This window comes from Enhydra lutris, unplaced genomic scaffold (genome assembly GCF_002288905.1).
Source record: "Enhydra lutris kenyoni isolate GAN:26980312 unplaced genomic scaffold, ASM228890v2 scaffoldscaffold39, whole genome shotgun sequence".
NCBI classification, from domain to species: domain Eukaryota; kingdom Metazoa; phylum Chordata; class Mammalia; order Carnivora; family Mustelidae; genus Enhydra; species Enhydra lutris.
Window position 1 is genome coordinate 20,954,630 of NW_019154123.1, and position 18,495 is coordinate 20,973,124.

General features: G+C 53.0%; 1 protein-coding gene across 1 annotated transcript in view; it reads left to right on the forward strand.

The window, feature by feature from the left end:
* The window catches only part of LOC111155011 (muscle RAS oncogene homolog), a 63,510-nt gene continuing 45,015 nt past the window's right edge, over positions 1-18,495 (forward strand). Inside the window, exon 1 of the mRNA XM_022515004.1 lies at positions 1-357. The gene's annotated coding sequence lies outside the window, so the exon portion shown is untranslated. The remainder of the gene's footprint in view (positions 358-18,495) is intronic.

Consider the following 18,495-nt stretch of genomic DNA (forward strand, 5'->3'; position numbering starts at 1 on the left):
CATCGATGGAGAGGAGTTAGCAGAACTGAAACAATGAAACGGAGCTCGAGTGTCGCCTGTGCCCGTCGCACCCATCGGAACGAACTTAGGGCCCAGGAATGGTGCACTGAGAAGGCCTATCGGGAAGGGAGGCTGCTTCAGGATCTGGGAAGAAACCCCTCCCGGGATTCGAAGCGAACGCCGCTGAGGTGGCGACCCGGGATCGCTAAGGACTGGGGAAGCGTCGGTAGTCTCAGAAGTTGGCCGGGCCGGAGCGGAGACTCCAAGATTGGGGCCAGAGGCTCTTAAAGAGGCCCAAGCGATTCCCATGCCGCGTCCACTTTAAAAACCAGCGCGGCGGAGCCGGGGTCTGACCGGGTAAGTGCGCGGGGGCGCGGGGAAGGCGGCGGCGCGGGCCCCGCTCGGAGCAGGCCCGGGGGCAGTCTGCCCGTGTGGCCAGGACTGAGCGGGCCGCGCGTCCCGGGAGCCCGGGTGCGCGCGGGGGCGTCGGGGTCGCGGCGCACCCCCCGCCCCCAGCGCCGGCGCTAGCCGCGGAGCTCTATTTTTAGCAGGCGCTGTTGCAATATAAGGAATGCGCGGCGCGCCGGGCGCTCCGGGCGCGCGCGGGCTGCGCGGTCGCTTTAAGGAGGCGCCGGGGCGGGGACGGGCCGGAGCGGCCAGAGGGCCGGCTGGCCGGGAGCCGCCAGTCCCGCTGCAGTGGGGCCGGCCGGGCGCGGCGCTGCCTCCTCGGCCGCGCGGGCATGGAGGAGGCGGCCTGAGGGCCGGAGCCGAGCCGGGGCTGGAGCGCGTGGTGAGTGGTGCAGCCGCCGGGGAGGGCAGCGGGCCCGGCCGGGCGCTTTGTTCCGGGCGGGAGGTGTGGCCGCCCCCGGGCCCTGCCGCGCTCACCTAGCGCGGAGTGCGCCCCGGGACTGACGGGGAGTGGCCTTTTGCCCCTACCGCGGGCTCCGGCGTAACGTCGTGCGATCGAGAGATCCGCCACAATAGAGACCGCGGCGGGGAGGGCCTGTCCACCGCCCAGAGAGCCCCTTTCATGGAACCGCCCTTCGGTTTCTTGTCCGCCTCGGCGGGGACCAGCGGGGTGGTGGGCGGCGGGACTGGAGCGGCGGGGGAGGTGGGGGGACTCTTTCTCCCCTTTTAAAATGGCGTTAACGTGGGCAGGGATCCGCCGCGGGTGTTGTCAAATTTATCTCAAAAATAAAAGGCAGCCTGTCGCGCAAACGGCCTTTCACGGCACCCGGGGCTTGGGGCTCTGCTCACCACTGGGGCCCGGCTCATTCATTGACCGGACTTGGCTGGGGCGCCCATTGAGTGGGGCATGGTGCCCGTTCCTGCTTTGCGGGGACGGTAAGGACAAAAAATTAGCGACAGCGCAGTGTGGTCCGTGACGGGATCAGGGAAGAGCAGGGGTTGTGGGAGAGACAGTGTGAAAGGTCAGGGAAGGCCTCCTAGGGGAGGTGATGCCTGGCAGGAGCGTGGGCACTGAACACCCAGTTACACTCTGTGGCTGGAATTGAGGTCTGTGCTGGCCTTGGAGAAGGCCGAGTCTGAAGAGATGGACAAGGGCTACCTCATGGGGCCCTGATCTCAGAGCTCTGGGATTCCCCCACCTCCTCCCTCACAGGCCCCTGCTGGTACTGAGCCTCCTTGAGCTAAATGGTTCTTGCATCTCCAAGACACCCGGTCTTTCCTGGACCTGATGGTAGAGAATGACTGACAAGGCTCAGAATTCTAGCCTCAAAAGAGTATTAAGGGAGATCTGACTTAAAAACCCAAAGCCCCCCTGTAATAGCAGCAGCCAGCAGGGCTCCCACAGACTAGGCACTTGACCAGAGTGTGCTTGCTCATCATTTGACAAGACTCTCCCAGAGGTTTATTGTTGTTGTTTTAAAATTTTATTTTTTCATTTGACAGAAAGAGATCACAAGTAGGCAGAGAGGCAAGCAGAGAGAGTGGTGGAAGCAGGCTCCCCACTGCACAAAGAGCCAGGGGATGAGGGGCTCGTTCTTAGGACCCTGACATCATGACCTGAGCCCAAGGCAGACGCTTAATTGACTGAACGACCCAGGCGCCCACATCCATTTGGGATGCTGTGGCTAGAAAGTATCAGTAACTTGCCCAAGATCCTATCTGGAGACCCTGTGGCTGTTCAGGCCCCTCTTCTGAGGGTCGAGCTGTCCCTGGCTTGAGGGCTCCAGGTGCAGCCTGTGGTAACCTTTTGCTCTGTTTACAGGCGCCGGTTGGTTGAAGTGTGGGGTGGTGAGCTCTTGGGATTAATAACTGACATGTGTCAGGGGCTTTGCAGTGAACAAAGCATTTCCCGGAGACAGTTCTTAGAGATTCTCTGCTTGTCTTCCCCAGAGAAGAAACTTGAGCTGGCTAACATTTTATAAATCTACTAATTTCCGGTAAATTGCAAGTCCCTGCTGACTGGGGCTGAAAATGTTTCGGGCCGTGGTTTTCAACCTTGGGTCTGTTCTCATTTGTGGCAGCCAGTGAGTTTCTCTGTCTGCGGTTTATGGTGTAGTCTGTACTTTCTCTGCCAGGTCAGGAGGTGTTGGGCTTCAATGCTCTGGGGTTTTCATGGCTGCAGGGTCCACCTGCCTCTTTTGGAGGTGGGTGGTGTTGAGGAAGTGGGGTGCTTTAGCAGAAACTGCCCCCACCCTAGCCCCTGGCCTCAACATCTTTTTTTTTTTTTTAAGATTATTTATTTATTTGACAGAGAGAAAGGGAGAGCATACAAGCAGGGGGAGCAGGAGAGGGAGAAGCAGACTCCCCACTGAGCAGGAAGCCTGAGGTGGGGCTCCATCCCAGGACCCTGGGATCATGACCTGAGCCGAAGGCAGCTGCTCAATGGACTGAGCCACCAGACGCCCCTCAACATTTCTTTATGGAGAAGAGGGTCAGAGCCCCCTGCAGAACCCCTGTGAGCAAGAGGCAGTCTTCCAAGATTTGCCCGCTTTGCTCTTGCAAAAGGCAGTTTGCACTTTCCACTACTCATACTTTCACCTACAAAAGACGTTTTGGTGGCAGGTGTAACTTTTATTTTATTATTAGCTCTAACCATATGTATTTCACACAGTGAGTTGATCTGAGCTGCTCATAAAGTCACAGATCTTTGGGGTTGGCTCCTGAGTTTGAGTGATGACCTGGAGCCAGGGAGGATTACCAAACTCAGATGAAACAAGCTAGGTCCCGGGGCGACTGGTCCTCCCATCAAGTCAGATTTGCATGGTGACCAGCGGGCTGGATCAAGTGAGTTCTCAGGGAAACATGGTCCCTGCTTTATATCTCACACCTGGTGTAATCAGTCCTGCCAGTGAAATGCGCCCACACGGAGGGTTCCTCCCTGCAAGCGATTGGAAGCACACCTGCTCATGAGCATTGTATAATTCATACAGACCATACTTATGTGACCTGAATGGGAACACGATCTTGTGCAAAGCTGGAATATTCTCAAGTATCCGAGTGTGCAGTGAGTTTCAGAGGTTCTGTACCTACCAGGCTCAGGGCAGGTTACCTTTGAGTGGGGATGAGACAAAGGAGGGAGCTGGAGGAGCTCCCTGTGCCCTGGGGCACCTGGCAAGTATCCATTGTCTAGGGGCTGCACAGAAACTTCAGGCCCTAAGAGAGATTTTGTGGGTGGACTCTGAGGCCTGGACAACCTTCATCATCTTGGGTATTACCACTGGGCCTTATGGTACTGGATCGGCGGGGCTGCTTTTGGCTGCAAACAACAAAACCCAAGAATAGTAGATTAAGCAGAGTTTAGATCTCCCAAAGATGCCGAAGATGTGAAGTTGTTCTACACAGAGACTGGATATTAGCGCCACTTCCAGCAAGCTATTACATGGGAAAGGCAGCCAAGAAGGCTGAGGGTCTGGTGACCAGAGCAATGGTTTTTACCTTATTGGGTCACAGCCTCTTCAGTATGCCAGGGAGAAGCCTAGAGAAAAGCTGCTTGGGTGTACAAAGCCCTCGACTCCAGGTTAGACCAGGTTAGATCCCCTGGTCTAAGCCACATTGTCTCACTAGTGGTTACCGGAACCCACTCAACGGCTCTGTCCCCACAGCCAGGCTGTCGTGCTGGGATGGTAGATGTTACGAGTGAAGGCCAGGTTTTGGTGGCTGCTTCAGACAACAGAGGTTATGTTGAGGCTGAGGTGACAGTCCTTTACACCCCTGGGCATCTGCTGTCTCCAGCATTCTTGGTGGGTGTGTTTGCTGCAGGTCATGAGGCTGATCTCACCTGCCCCCAGAGACTTCGCCCCGGCCCCCAGTACTGAGCACCAGGTTGGCAAGATCCAAGGCAGCTTTCTGCAGCCATCCCTTTCAGAAAGTTCAGGAAGTAACAGTGTGTATTTAACTTTTTAGTGTCCCTCTCATTGACCTGTAGTATTTTGGGTAGCTTTTCTAGGTGGGGCCTGCTGATGGCCAGAAGGCCAAATGACAATCTAGGTCATAGCTAGCTGCTGAAGTGTCTTTATGGGTCTCAGAGGGGTGTATTTTCATCTCCGGAGCTTGGCCTCTGGCCACCTAAATGGGTAAAACACCATGATTCACATCTGGGCTGTGATGCTAATGAGATTGGGGAGAGCACCAAGGATGGCTTGGGGTTTGGTGTGGTGGTAGCATGAGGAGAGGATGGAGAGTTGGGGGCTCTGCACCCTGGTTCTGGTCTGTGACTGTCTAGAGGGCCTCAGGCACATCTCCTACTACAGGGAACCAAGCGCCATCTGTGACTTCTCTGCCTGCCCTCAGGGTTGTCATGGGATTAGATGAAATACACAGATGAGAACATTCTTGGGAGACCAGAAAGGGCCATAAAGATTAAGAGCATCATCAATATTCAGGCAACCTCACGTAACAGAATCATAGATCCAGAAGGGGCCCCTGGAGCATAGTTAGTCTAGATTCCGATCCCATAGAGCGTATTTCTCAGCATGGTCAGGTAGATAATTTTAGGTGGGGCACATATAGCATCATTTCATTTTAATATGCTTGTTTATATGTATTATAACAATACAGGCATCACATCAAATCCATTTTTGGAAAATGGATACTTTGTTCAAATTAACACTAGAGAAAGGTTTTTTTTTTTTTTTTTAAAGATTTTATTTATTAGAGAGAGAGAGAGATCACAAGTAGACAGAGAGGCAGGCAGAGAGAGAGAGGGAAGCAGGCTCCCTGCTGAGCAGAGAACCTGATGCGGGGCTCGATCCCAGGACCCTGAGATCATGACCTGAGCCGAAGGCAGAGGCTTAACCCACTGAGCCACCCAGGTGCCCCTAGAGAAAGGTTTTAAGTTAAAAAGTATGATGCAGGGGCACCTGGGTGGCTCAGTCGGTTAAGCGTCTGCCTTCGGTTCCGGTCATGATCCCAGAGTCCTGGGATCGAGCCCCACATCGGGCTCTCTGCTCAGCAGGGAGCCTGCTTCCCCCTCCCTCTCTCTGCCTCTCCCTCCCTCTCTCTGCCTCTCTGCTACTTGTGATCTCTGTCTCTCTCTGTCAAATAAATAAATAAAATCTTTAAAAAAAAAAAGTATGATGGGGGCATCTGGCTGGCTTAGTCAGAAGAGCATGTGATTCTTGGGACACCTGGGTGGCTCAGTTGGTTAAGCAGCTGCCTTCGGCTCAGGTCATGATCCCAGCGTCCTGGGATCGAGTCCCACATCGGGCTCCTTGCTTGGCGGGGAGCCTGCTTCTCCCTCTGCCTCTGCCTGCCATTCTGTCTGCCTGTGCTTGCTCTCTCTCCCTCTCTCTCTGACAAATAAATTAAAAAAAAAAAAAGAAGAGCATGTGATTCTTAATCTTAGGGTTGTGAGTTCAAGCCCCATGTTGGGTATAGAGATTACTAAAAAATAAACTTAAAAAAAAAAAGTAAATGAAAAGTATGGTGATTTTTTTTTCTTAAGATTTTGTTTATTTGACACAGAAAGAGAGATAGCAAGAGAGAGAGCACAAGCAGGGGGAGTGGCAGGCAGAGCGGCAGACAGAGAGAGAAGCAGACTCCTCGCTGAACGAGGACCCCCCCCCCGCAACAAGGCAGGGCTCCATCCCAGGACCCCGGGATTATGACTTAAGCCAAAGGCAGACGCTTAACTGACTTAGCCACCTAGGTGCCCCAAAGTATGATGATTTTAAGGTAAGCCAGTAGTAGTTCAGTAGTTAACAAATATGGCCCAAATGGGAAAGTGAGCCCTTAAATAAAGGCTGGGAAACTTTCAAGGGAGTCTCTCCCTAACAGTCCCTCCCTTACTCCCTTGGCTTCAGCTGGACGCTTCTAGAGATAGGAAGCTTGCTGCCCCCAAATTTGTCCACTTTTCCATTTGGGGATTCTCTCGTCCTTGCCTGGTTCTTTCCTTTCTCCCCTGAAGCTGCCTGCCCTGGATCTGTCCCTGGCGAATCCCTGATAGTCATGCTTTTCTCCATCACCAGTTCCACTGTCTCCAGCAGCTCCTCAAATGGTTGAAAGACAGTTTGTCTCTGTCCTCCCTTCCTCCTTCCCTCCCTCCCTACTCCCTCTCTCCCCCCTCCTTGCCCCCTTCCTCCTTCCCTCCCTTCCTTCAACAAAGACTTGGGGGGCTGGACCTAGGCTAAACACTGTATTAGCCACATCCAGGCCTCATAGCAATTGCCCTTAGCCTTTTACGTATGTGGAAACTGAGGCTCAGGGAGGTCGAGGAGGCCACGTCCAGTCAAAGCCTGAGAAAAGGAGAGCCCAGGAGTCTGACCGAGGTCCATCTGGTCCCCAAGTACATGTCCTTCTGTGACACTGGGCCACTCCCAGAACCGGGTGACCAAAAATGGCCCCTCTCTTGGTTCCTGGTGCTCATGGGGTTTGTCCCTCAGGGGTCTGCGCACCAGTGGCCGGGGCTGCAGGCGAGCAAAGCCCTTGTGAGGAGGGGGACAGAGTGGCCTATGCTAGAGGATGTGATGGGGCCGCAGGTTGGGAAGAGAGGCAGAGTGCCTGGGTGGCCATGGTACTCCCTGATGCCCATTAATCTTACAGTCAACTGCAAACCCCTAGATCTTTTGGGCACTTGGTCTATTTTTCAATTTTTTGACAAATAGAAAAATGACAAGGATCGTATAACAAGCACCATGGGTCCCTCCCCAAAATGGACAGAGGCCAGCGATTTCATCTATACTCAATCTGTTGCCCAGTAGGTCAGGACTTTGGCCGTGTCCCTGGTCATAAGGCCTCGCTGGTTTGGGCCTGTCCTTGGCCTGAGGTGGGCTTTGAAGCTTCTGCATACTGGCTCTTTCAGCTTCCTGTCCCCCACTAATTCAGCAAGGGCCTCTGGGCCTCCACCAAGGTTGCCCATAGCTGTGGAGAAAACACCGCGGGGTGGCGGAGGGGCGTGTGGGTGCTTTTGGATTTAACCCTTGTCCAAAATGTTGATCTGCTCTGGAAGCACCTGCCTGGACCACTGCAGGTTCAGGCCAGGCTGCGAGCAGAGTGTAGTCGTACCTGCCCAAAGCATAGGCTGTGTAAGTGATAGACTTCTGTGTTTAGAATAGAGAGAGAAAAAACACGATTTTATAATTAGATAACAGTGATTTGCTAAGGAGCTCATTTTACACAAACCGTAGCAAAACACCCCTTCCATTCCAAAGTGTGGAACTAGTTTAAAGTGCAGTGTGGTACGTTTCTGATCTCTGCTCTGCAGGCCCAGTAAGGAGGGACAAGCAGCTGTTTGCAGCCCTCTCCCTTCCACCCCCAGCAGACTCCAGGACTCCCAGGACTCTTGGCCGGAGCGGTAGCCTGCCTCGCGCCTTAAAGCTTGAAGCCCCAGCCTGGGTTAGAACACTTAGCAGAGTAGTGTTTTGGAAAGCCATGCCGAGGAGATTCAGAAACTTCCAGGAAAGCCTTCCACACTCAGGCATTCTCCATTTGCAGGGAGTCACGATGGGGAGGAAGATTTGAACTAGTTCCCTAAGAGAACACGGGGACCTGAGGTGGGCCTCACATTCTCTTTGTTAAGTGGTGAGAATGAATTGAAATATTCTCTGTCCCTGAGTGACAGACAGCATGGCCCACGTCCCTTCCCAAGTCTGACAGGGATGCTGCTGACGCTGGCATGGGGACCTCAGAGGGACCCGCTTGTTGGGCTGTGTTCTCGGGTAAGAGCTGTCCAGAGACTGCACCAGGGAAGTTCGTGAAACATACTATAAAACCAGTTCCTGTTTGATTATTTGGAAATACACAGACCTGTTATGTTTACAGGCCCACTTCTCTCTTTTTTGAATCTGATGATTTGGATTATTTCTAATTAATTCCTCCCCTGATTGCGAACCATCTTTACTCTGGCGCCAGCCCTAACATGGCTCACTTAGGTTACTGCAATACCAGCCTAACTGATTCTCGGTCTATAATTTTGCCCCCTGTAAATCCATCTTAATGTTGGACAAAAATTTCAGAATGAAATCTGAGCATTTTACTCTCTTGATTATAGACCTTAATGAGTAAGGAGAGGGGACCAGTCTTACCAGACGCTAAAATACTATAAAACCAGAATAAAGTGGTGGAGGCCTGGCACAGGAATAGATAAGTCAATGAAACAGAATAGAGTGCCTCCCCCAAAGTCCTTCCTACCCCTCAAAAAACAAAACAAAAACAAAACAAAACAAAACAAAAAAAACCTTTTTATTTTAAATGAGGCCTCCTTTCAAAAGAAAAGTTCTGGTTTCATAGATGGAACCTACTGTATACACTATGTGTGAGGCGGCCCTACTATACCAAGTACCCAGACTATATAGCCCAGTACCCAAGCAGTGACAGTGTTTGTGGGCACGGAGGGCTGTTTGGAGGTTGCCGGAGGGCTGGTGGAGGTGGGGAGGCCCACCCACCCCACAGAAACTGATCATTCTCAGGGGCATCTGGGGACAGGTTCTTGCCTCTCGAAAGCAGCATATATTCATTTCAAAAGCAAAATTTGGGATCCCTGGATGGCTCAGTTGGTTGTTTAACCAGGTCATGATCCCAGGGTTCTGGGTTTGAGTCCCGCATTTGGTCTCCCTGCTCAGTGGGGAGCCTGCTTCTCCCTCTGCCTGCTGCTCCCCCTGCTTGAGCTCTCTCTCCCTCTCTCTCTCTCTCTAAAAAGTAAATAAAATCTTTAAAAAAAAAAAAGGAAAATTAATTTTCATTTCATTTAGGTGGGTTATTTTTTATCCTTTAGAATTTCAACATACCTTCTTGAAAATTTCCCCTTTTGGATAACCTACACATTCGTCCCCCTGTATTTGAATTCTACTGGAAATGTAGGGAGACCCAAGCGAGCCCATCTGTCTTGGCAAGGACCATTCTCTCACAAGTTGGCTCAGTGGTCCAAAATAGCCACTATCAAGTTCTTCTTTCAAAGCCGGCTTTATTGTAACCAGGGATGATGGAAAAGGGTGGAGCCACTGTCCCAAAGCCTTGGGGGCATATATTTAAAAAAACTGTATGAGATCTGTCTTCTCAGCCTCCTTCCACACCCACATTCCTCAGGTTGAGCTTCCTTGGGCAGTGGAGCCCGGAAGGCCTGGTGCTTCTCAGGCCCAGCCCTTCTTCTCCAGGAAGCCAGGCCCAGCCCCAGGTGCCCTGCTGGCCTCCCAGGGAACTAAGGTCAGCTGGTATCAGAATCTTCCCGCCCATCCCTACTCACTGACCCCCAACCCCACCCGCCTGCAGTGGACAGTGGCCCCAAGTCCACTTATCTGGGACTGGGTGGGTGTTTCCTGCATGTTTGAGATTTTACAGAGGAAACCAAAATAAAGAAACAAAGCCTTTGTTTTACTTCTGGACTCAAACTGGGGACGGCTGGAGGGATAGAAAGGGGTTGCTGGAGTAGGCCACTTGGCACTCCAACAAAATAACCATTCTAATAAAGCACTTAACAGGGACTTTTTTCTATTTAGGGTTGGTGTGAGTGAATAGGAAAGACAGGGCGGAGGGCTGGGAGAGCCTCTGTGTGTGGAAGGAGAGGGCCCCAGGCAGGGTCTCTGGCATGGGGCTGGGGCCACCAGCAGGGCTGCTGAATTGGTGGCCAGAGGGGGTCTCAGTCCTTTTCTTCCTCAGAAGTCCCACAGGAGAGTGGGAAAGAGCATGGGCTGCAGGCCAGAAGAGCCCTGCCCTGATTTCTGCCCTGCCACCTGTTGTCTTGAGACCTGGGCAGTCCCCGACTCTGTGAGGCTCCCTTGCAAGGTCCCCAACAGGGAACAATGCAGATGTCCCAGCCACCCCATCCCAGTTCTTCCTGACCCAGGTTTACTGGGCCAGGCCCTCATAGCACATCTGTGCATCCATGGAAATGGGGACATGCTCTCCCCAGTATCTCATCATTCTTCCCAAAGGATTTTCTCTGTGTAGAATTTCTCTGAATGCATTATTTATTTTTTCTTTCTTTTTTTTTTTTTTAAGATTTATTTATTTACTTTCTTGAGAGAGAGTGCAGGGGGGAGGGACGGAGGGAGAGAGAGTCAAAGGCAGTATCTACTCTGAGCATGGAGCAGGATGGTGGGGGAACTGTCTCACAACCCTGAGATTACCACCTGAGCAGAAACCAAAGGTTGGACACTCAACTGCCTGTACCACCCAGGCCCCCCAGAGTTGTTGTTGTTGTTGTTGTTGTTTTATTTATTTTTATTTTTATTTTTTTAAGTAGACTCCACACCCAGTGCCGGGCTTGGACTCATGACCGTGAGATCAAGATCTGAGATGAGATCAAGAGTCAGATATTTAACCAACTGAGACACCTAGGTGACTGTTGTTTATTTTTCTTTAAGAATTACCCAAGCATTGATGAAAATGCCCCCCACCTGTAGTATTTCTGAGGATTTCCAGGTGGGGACCATGTCCACTGGCCATCCGGCCTCCCAGGTCAGCTGCCCCAGCTTTGCCCCGTACATGTGTGCAATCTGCTTGGCTTCCTCATTCCTTAACCCTTATTAAGCCATAGCTAACAGGCTTTCAGAACAGGGAAGAAGTTAAAATTGAGTAGCAGACCTCTTCCTCTTGCCTGCTCACCCTCGGAAGACTTCTCCTGGTCGGTCTGTCTCCTCAAGTCTAGTTTGTGCCCATTCTCCAGGGACTGATTTTCCTGGACACTTTTCCCCAGTTTTGAGAACTCCAAATTTCCATTACTTTTGGTGGCACAGCTGTCATGAAATCTGTCCTGGACCAGGCTGTGGGCCTAGGCTTTTGTCTCAGAAAAAAGCTACTAGAGAATTTGTCTTGGCAAGAGGTAGGCACCCTAGCCTTACATGGCTAGCCAGGTGTAACTTAGCACTAAGTACTGGACACATCAAGTCCCAATGGCCAGAGTGAACACAAGAGTGAACTTTTCTCCTTCCTGTTAGAACATTCTGCAGGGTAGTGGAGAGGATTGGAACTGATGTAAACCAGCAGACTTATCGAGCACCTTCTTTGTGTCATACGTGTGCTGGGACAGCAGAGGGTCCAACAGAGGACGTGCCCTGTGCTCATGGAACTGACACATTGGGAGCTGGAGAGGCTGCGTGCACAGGGCCATCAGGGACAGCCGAGTGTTTGGGAGTGTAACAGTAATCTCACCCGGCCTGAGGTTTGGTAGGGAGTGCATGGGGAGTACACGTGAAGTGCCAATTATGTGGGGTGGACGTAATAAACAGGTACTAGAGTACGCTCTGTCCCGGCCACAGACTCAGCCAGAGTGCATGTCCAGCAGGCTGCTGCTTCTAGCAACAGTGGTTTCATGGAGAGGGGTTTATAACTTTTCCAAGGCTACCCACAGCTAGGAAGTGAGACACCCAAGATTCAAAACTGATGCATCAGACCCATTTCCAAACTCCTGACATCTGTTTTGCCTCTGGCTTTTCTGCCTCTGGGGTGGCCCCCATGAGATGGGCTATAGCGTGGGTATAGCTCTGAAGCGTCCCCCTTTCTCCAGATCCCTGAAACAGGGCAGCCCAGGGGGTGGATTCTGGTCATTTCTCCATCATCAGAAATAAAATACGCTTCCTTGTTAAGTCCTGGGATAGCCAAGCCTGTGGACTGTACTAAGAGCTTCTCAGGCTGAAGGAGGTGATTCAGAGGGAGCACCTGCCTCCCTTACCACCACCCCCCACCCTGAGCACTTTGGGGCAACCTGGAAAATACCTGTGTGTGGCCCCGGGCATCCTTCTGCACAATTTGGTGGAAGGGGCACTGGCAGGAGTTCCCACAACATACTGATGGTGATAATGGTAACAAGAACGAGAAGAATGGCAATCCTTTCTGTGCCAGGCACTGTTCTAAGCACCTGCCTGTGTGAGCTCATCCCGTCCTCAAAACAACCCTGTGAGATGGATACTGGTATCAGCAAGTGAGGAAACAGGCATACACAGATTGAGGTCATACACCTAGCAGAGCGGCCAATGACAGGGGGCTTTTTATAAAAGTGCTGTCTGTAGGAAAAAGGGAGATAGGAGGCCAGTAGTGGCTGCCGGGGACAGAGCAGTTCTGCCAGCTCTCCAGCTGCTCCCTCCCCGGGTCCTGGCCTGTTTGCTGAGGAGGGGAGGAGACCTGCTGCTACTGTTTTGCATTTGGGGAGAGGGGTGTGAAAAGTTGCCTCCTGCCTTTCCAGTGGAGTGGGCTTAAAATCTGGAGTTTGGGAGGGTCCCTGAAAAGTCACCACCACTCCCCCCCCCAGCCCCCAGCCCTGGTTCACCCCTCCAGAGCTGGGCTGCTGGACCCTCCTTCCTCCATCCTGCTTCAAGGAGATTCCACACCCCCCCAGCTGCTCATTGTCATGCCCACCTCGTTTTCAGGAAGTTTCCCTTTTATTTTGCTCCAGCCCAATTCTCTCCAGCCTGGTTACTCGTTTAAAATGGAGATTGGATTGCCTCGCCCCACCTCAGGCAAGAGCCTGGACTGTGTTTCTGTCTCACTCTTGGTCAAACATATAGATTTTTACGTTTTTCATTAATTGTGTGTGACATCTTGAATATCAATGATAGAAACACATGTAAGCAATGGCGTGCCTTCCTGCCCTTCACCTCCCTTGGCCCCTGAACACCCCTGGGATGGGCCGTGTGCCCTCCCCCTAAAGACTGCTAACCCCCCGGCTGCTACTTCTCAGTGTCATTTTCACCTCCTTGAATCTCACACCTCCTTGTGGCCAAAGCCAGGCCAGGCCACAACAGTGCAAAGAGTAACTGCCTTGTGTGCTCTAGTGGCCCAGGGCAGCAGCAGGTGCCCTTGTGGGCTGGAGCCCCCCCGGGGGGCGGGGGATTCGTTTGCCTCAAATAATGGGTAGTTAACATTAAAAACTCAGCTTCACAGGGCACCTGGGTGGCTCAGTTGGTTAAGTGTCTGCCTTCAGCTCAGGTCATGATCCTGAAGTCCCGGGATTGAGACCTGGATAGAGTTCCTGGCTCAGTGGGGAGTCTGCTTCTCCCTCCGATCCTCCCCATCTCATGCTCTCTCTCTCATTCTCTCTCTTGCAAATAAATAAATCTTAAAAAAAAAAAAAAAAAAGAAAAGAACCCTCAGCTTCACGTAAAAATTCCAATTTCTGGCTACTCTTTAAAAATTTAGACCATCGGGGGGCGCCTGGGTGGCTCAGTGGGTTAAAGCCTCTGCCTTCAGCTCAGGTCATGATCCCAGGGTCCTGGGATGGTGCCCCACATTGGGCTCTCTGCTCAGCGGCGAGCCTGCTTCTTCCTCTCTCTGTCTCTCTGCCTGCCTCTCTGCCTACTTGTGATCTCTGTCAAATAAAATAAATAAAATCTTCAAAAAAAATCTTTAAAAAAAAAATTTAGACCATCGGGCAACCTGTTGCAGATATGCTCTTGTTGCTGCAGTCAACATGACTCCACCTCCTGGTGGAGGGTAATAGTGGTCTCCTGTTTGCCTCAGGCCCCACTGCTCCCTACTGCCCATACCTGCCTCTTTCTCTCATTTATCCACCTGGCTTCTTTGAGCACATGAGATGGGGAAGTTCATTTGTTTCCCCGAGCGCCTCTTTCTGCCACTGCAGGGTAAAGCAGTTGAGGTAGTGGGACAGCCAGGACTTGGAGGACTGGTGTTTAGCCATAGTCAGACCTGGCAAGAAGTGTCCATCTCATAGCCAGGGGCTGCTGACACAGAGCGATGCCTGCCCCTGGTCTCCAGGCCTTCCCTTTACTGTCTGTCACCACCCCTGCCCTTCTCCCGGGCTGCTTACTTCCCAGTGTGCCAGTGCAAGGCCATGGTTCTATGAGACAGGCAGCTCTGGTCTGGGACAGCGCTGAGGCACAACCTGTGAAGCTGTGCTCTGCTTAACTGTCCCCTCCCCCCCACTGTACCCTCCCACTTAGGGGAAAGATAATACTAGATTTGCCTTGCTGCCACCAGGAGGCTCCTAGGCAGTGTGTGGCATCTCCAGACCAGTAGGCAAAGTGGTCAGGGAGCTGGGACCTGGGAGGAACAGGGGACTCGCTGTTTTGGGAGCGTGCATGGCAGGAAAGCACCTGCTCGTTGTCACCCACTTCTGCTGGGCTGGGGCCCATGTGTGCCTAGTGGAACTCCTCACGTGTTATCTCCCTTATGAGGGTCACCACTCACTACTCTGGGACCCACCTGGCCCATTGGGTATAGTCCCCACACTACCTCTGTCCTCCCCTCTCTACCCAAGCCAGAATCCCAGCTGGCTCCCAGTGTCACCCCGCATTGTGGAAATGCCGACAGCTGACACAAGGAGTATCTGTGCAGAAAGCTGTGCCAGGGCTCTAGAGAAGTAAAGAAGATGCGGTCCAGCCCTCAGACCCCTGCCTGCCCCACCCTAGTGGGGAAATGTGACAGGAAAATAACTCCTAACTCCCAGATTTGAAGGGAGAAGTAGTGGGGCATGCTCCTGAGAAGGGACCGAATGGCCATGTAGCTGAGCTAGGAGCTTTGTGTTTGGACTCGCAGACGGACAAGCCACAGAACCTCTGTGACCTCAGGGTTCATCACGGACAGGTGCTGAACAAGGCCTTCTTGGTGTGGTAGCTATGAGGAGTCAAATGGCCTAACAGCTGCAAAGGCCCCTGGCTGTTACCTGCCACTTGGCCAGCACTCCCTAGACAGAGAATGGGGCTGAGAGAAAGGAGACCTGGCTGGTAGAGGGCTGGGGAGGAAGGGAGCTTCAGGAGGCGGTTCCTTAGAGAGGGAATGTTCTCACAGGTGGAGGAAAGCTGAAACAGCAGAGTACATTCATTGGCAGACTCTGAGGTGCCCTGCCAGGGACTGGAGCCGCTGACAAGTTGGGCACCATCTCCATCCTCAGGGACGCCATACCAGGAATCAGTGGGAGTAGAGGCAGCGTGAGGGGCAAGTGGGGCTTAGGGCAGTTCAGGGAGGGCCTGGAATGGTATGGTCAGTGGGGAGAGCTTCAGACACCCATGGGGGTTGGCTATGGGAGGACAACGCCAGAGTGATGGGAAGGTAATACCTGGGAGGGGGCCCTGCAGAGGGCAGAGCCAAGCCACTGAATGCACCTGCCGTGAGTGGTGGACTTGCTAGGCCTTGGCCTCGGATTTGAGGAAAAGGGTTTTTTTGAGCTGCTAGGGGAAGGCAGAGGGAAAGAGGGCCAGAGCAGAAAGGTGGGACAAGGGGTCTATAGGAGGTTTGGTTGTTGAAGAGTGGTGCTGGCTGGGTTCATGCTGTGAAGGGTTGAGCCTAAGAAGCCCCGGAGGAGCTATGAGGAAACAGCTGCCTCAGAATGGGGAGAGAATAGGACAGCGGCCGGCCAGGCTCAGGGGGGTCTGAGGGACCTCACTTTTGGGATGCTCAGATTACCCAGAATCCACCCATCCCTTGTGGGGTGACTGCCAAAGTGACTTTTCTGGTGGACATGCAGGCTCCCGTCTCAAGCTGAGACGTTCTCCTTGGCTGCAGGCACGACTGCCCCAGCCCTAGGAAAATATTAATAGACCCTTAGGGCTGAGAGTAAGAATTTAAATGTAAAACTACTTCCTCTTCTTGGCCCCTACCTGCCACTGAAGGAAGCTGTGACCCAGGGGCCTGAGCTGCCTGCACCCCGGATTGAGTTCACTCCCACCCACTGCCCTGCCTTGGGTGGCAGGAGGACGTGGCGACGTTGGGGGAGGTGGGGCGCTGGGGTGGGAGCTCTGAGGCTGAGAGGGCCAGGTGGCAGCACCCCAGGAGCCAGGGATGCCACTGGGTCTCATTGTTCTGAAGGGCTGTGTGGACCCTGAGACACTGGCCCCTCGTTAACCTCTCGGTTTCCAAGAGCCTTGGAAATTCTAGTGCCCTGGACTAGCCGGGGGGGTGAGTGGGGCAGTTTTCGTTTTTACCTGCCAAGCCCAAGCTTCCCCCTTTACCAAGCTGTTTCCCTGGGCAAAGGCCTTAACGTTTCTGACTCTGTCTCGCCACTGGTAAAATGGGGAGACTAAATGCGACCATGCATGGTCATGCCTTGGGCCTTTGTGCAAGTTATCCAGTCTGCCCTGGTTCTTCTCCCTGGTTAACCACACTGTGAGCAGCAGAAAGAGCTGGGGGGGCCACTGGATTGGGTAGGTCAAGAGGTGAATGTTACCCTGCAGGGCAGAATTGGTGGGGGTGGAGCTTCTGAGGCCTACACACAGTCGCATGAGAGCACACTGAGGAGGGAGTGGTGAGGGCTAAATTCTGTTCAGTTACGGGAACCAGCCAGTTCACAGGGCACGAGCTCAGGCAGGACTCTGGAGAGACAGGAGGGCTTCCTGCAGGAGGAAGGGATGGATTTTTTTTTTTTTAAGATTTTTATTTATTTATTTGACAGAGATTACAAGTAGGCAGAGAGGCAGGCAGAGAGAGGGGAGGAAGCAGGCTCCCTGCTGAGCAGAGAGCCCGATGTGGGGCTCGATCCCAGGACTCTGAGATCATGACCTGAGCCGAAGGCAGAGGTTTAACCCACTGAGCCACCCAGGCGCCCCAGGAAGGGATGGATTTTGAGGAACACTGGTGATGGTATCAATTCGAGGTTTACGAGCGCTCACTATGGGCCACACACAGATAGGCAATTCAGTGCAGCCCGTCATGACCACCAGAAGGCAAAGGCTGCCACTGTCCCCACTTTTACAGAAGAGAAAACCGAGGTACAGAAGAGAAGTAACTTGCTTAAGACTGCAGGCTGAGTCAGTGCCTCAGGCTCCTTGTTGAGGGTTTCCAGGTGAGGGGCCAGCCCCAAGCTGGGCAGGGAGCAGCCAGCAGACAGGCACAAGGAGGCAGGCTGGGGCTGGGACAGCGACCAAGGCAGTGGCGAGGGGCCCAAACAGAGGTGCGGGAACGTGGGTCTCAAAGCTTCCCGGTGCTTCCATGGTGCTAGGCAGCTGCCGGATACCCCAGCTTCTTCCCTGGTCCTCAGGGCAGCAGCATGAGTCCTGTATCCTCTTTGGCAGACTTCGACCCAGTTGGGGTGGAGGTAGGGGCTGTTCCCAGGGACTAGTATCTGCCTGGGATGCCTCCCAAACAGGTGCAGGGACGTGGCCCTGGAGGCCTCTGTGACTCTGAAATCACCTGCCTGCCTCATGGCTGACCTCGTCCTGGATCTACTGCCTCTGGCCTGGCCTGACTCTGCCCACCCCACACCCCCCCAAATCACCATTTCACCAACCATGAGAAAATGCCTGGTACAATGGGTTGGCCACTGGCTCTGGAGCCATGGAACATGGTTTCAGATCCTGGTGCTGTCGCTGTCTAGCTGGATGACCTCAGAAATGTTATTTTACTTTGTTGTGTCTCGGTTTCTTCAACCGTAAAATGGGCATAATCAAAGTCATACCTCAGAGGGCTGTTGTGAGAGTCAAGCAAGTTAATGTGGTAAAATCTTCCAAAAGCATCAGATGGTTCACTTACATGAATGAATGAATTATTCATAGTTTTGAACATTGATCACTCCTGTTAACTCTAACAGCAGTATTTCCACATACCCTTTCTGGGACTTACTGTGCTGGGTCCTCAGCAGCTAAGCTCCAAGCCCTGTCAGGAGCCACTCTCCAGCTAGCGGGCAAGACCCAAGGGGCAACGGTCATGACAGGAGGAAGCCCGTGGTACTGGGGGGTCGTGAGTAAGGCCAAGGGCATGGCATCCCTCGCCTGGCTTACTTTCAGCCTTGGCCTTTGCCTGGATCTCTGGATCCCTGTCTGGCCGTTTCTGCCCTGCTGCCAGTGTTCCAGGCATGGTCCAGGCAGCGGAGTTTGGATTTGATGGGGTAGCTAAGCAGGGGCTGAGGCATTAACACAAGACTCGGGTCATAGAGTTCTCCAGAGATAACCAGGCGGGCTTCCACTAAAGGTCCTGAGACCCTCCCACAGAACAGGATGACCGTAAGTGAGATAGATATGTTAGAGGGAACCAGAAGATGCCTGGTTCTGGGGTGCCACACAAGATTCCCCTCTGGCTCAGTCGCCTGCTTCTGGCTGCCAAGGTGCTGCATTACAATGGTTCTAAGAGCAGGGAAGAGGGCAGCGGTTGTTTATGATGTCTGCCGTGGCTTGGGAGTGGGAGGAGCTGCACTCCTGCTGCATACTC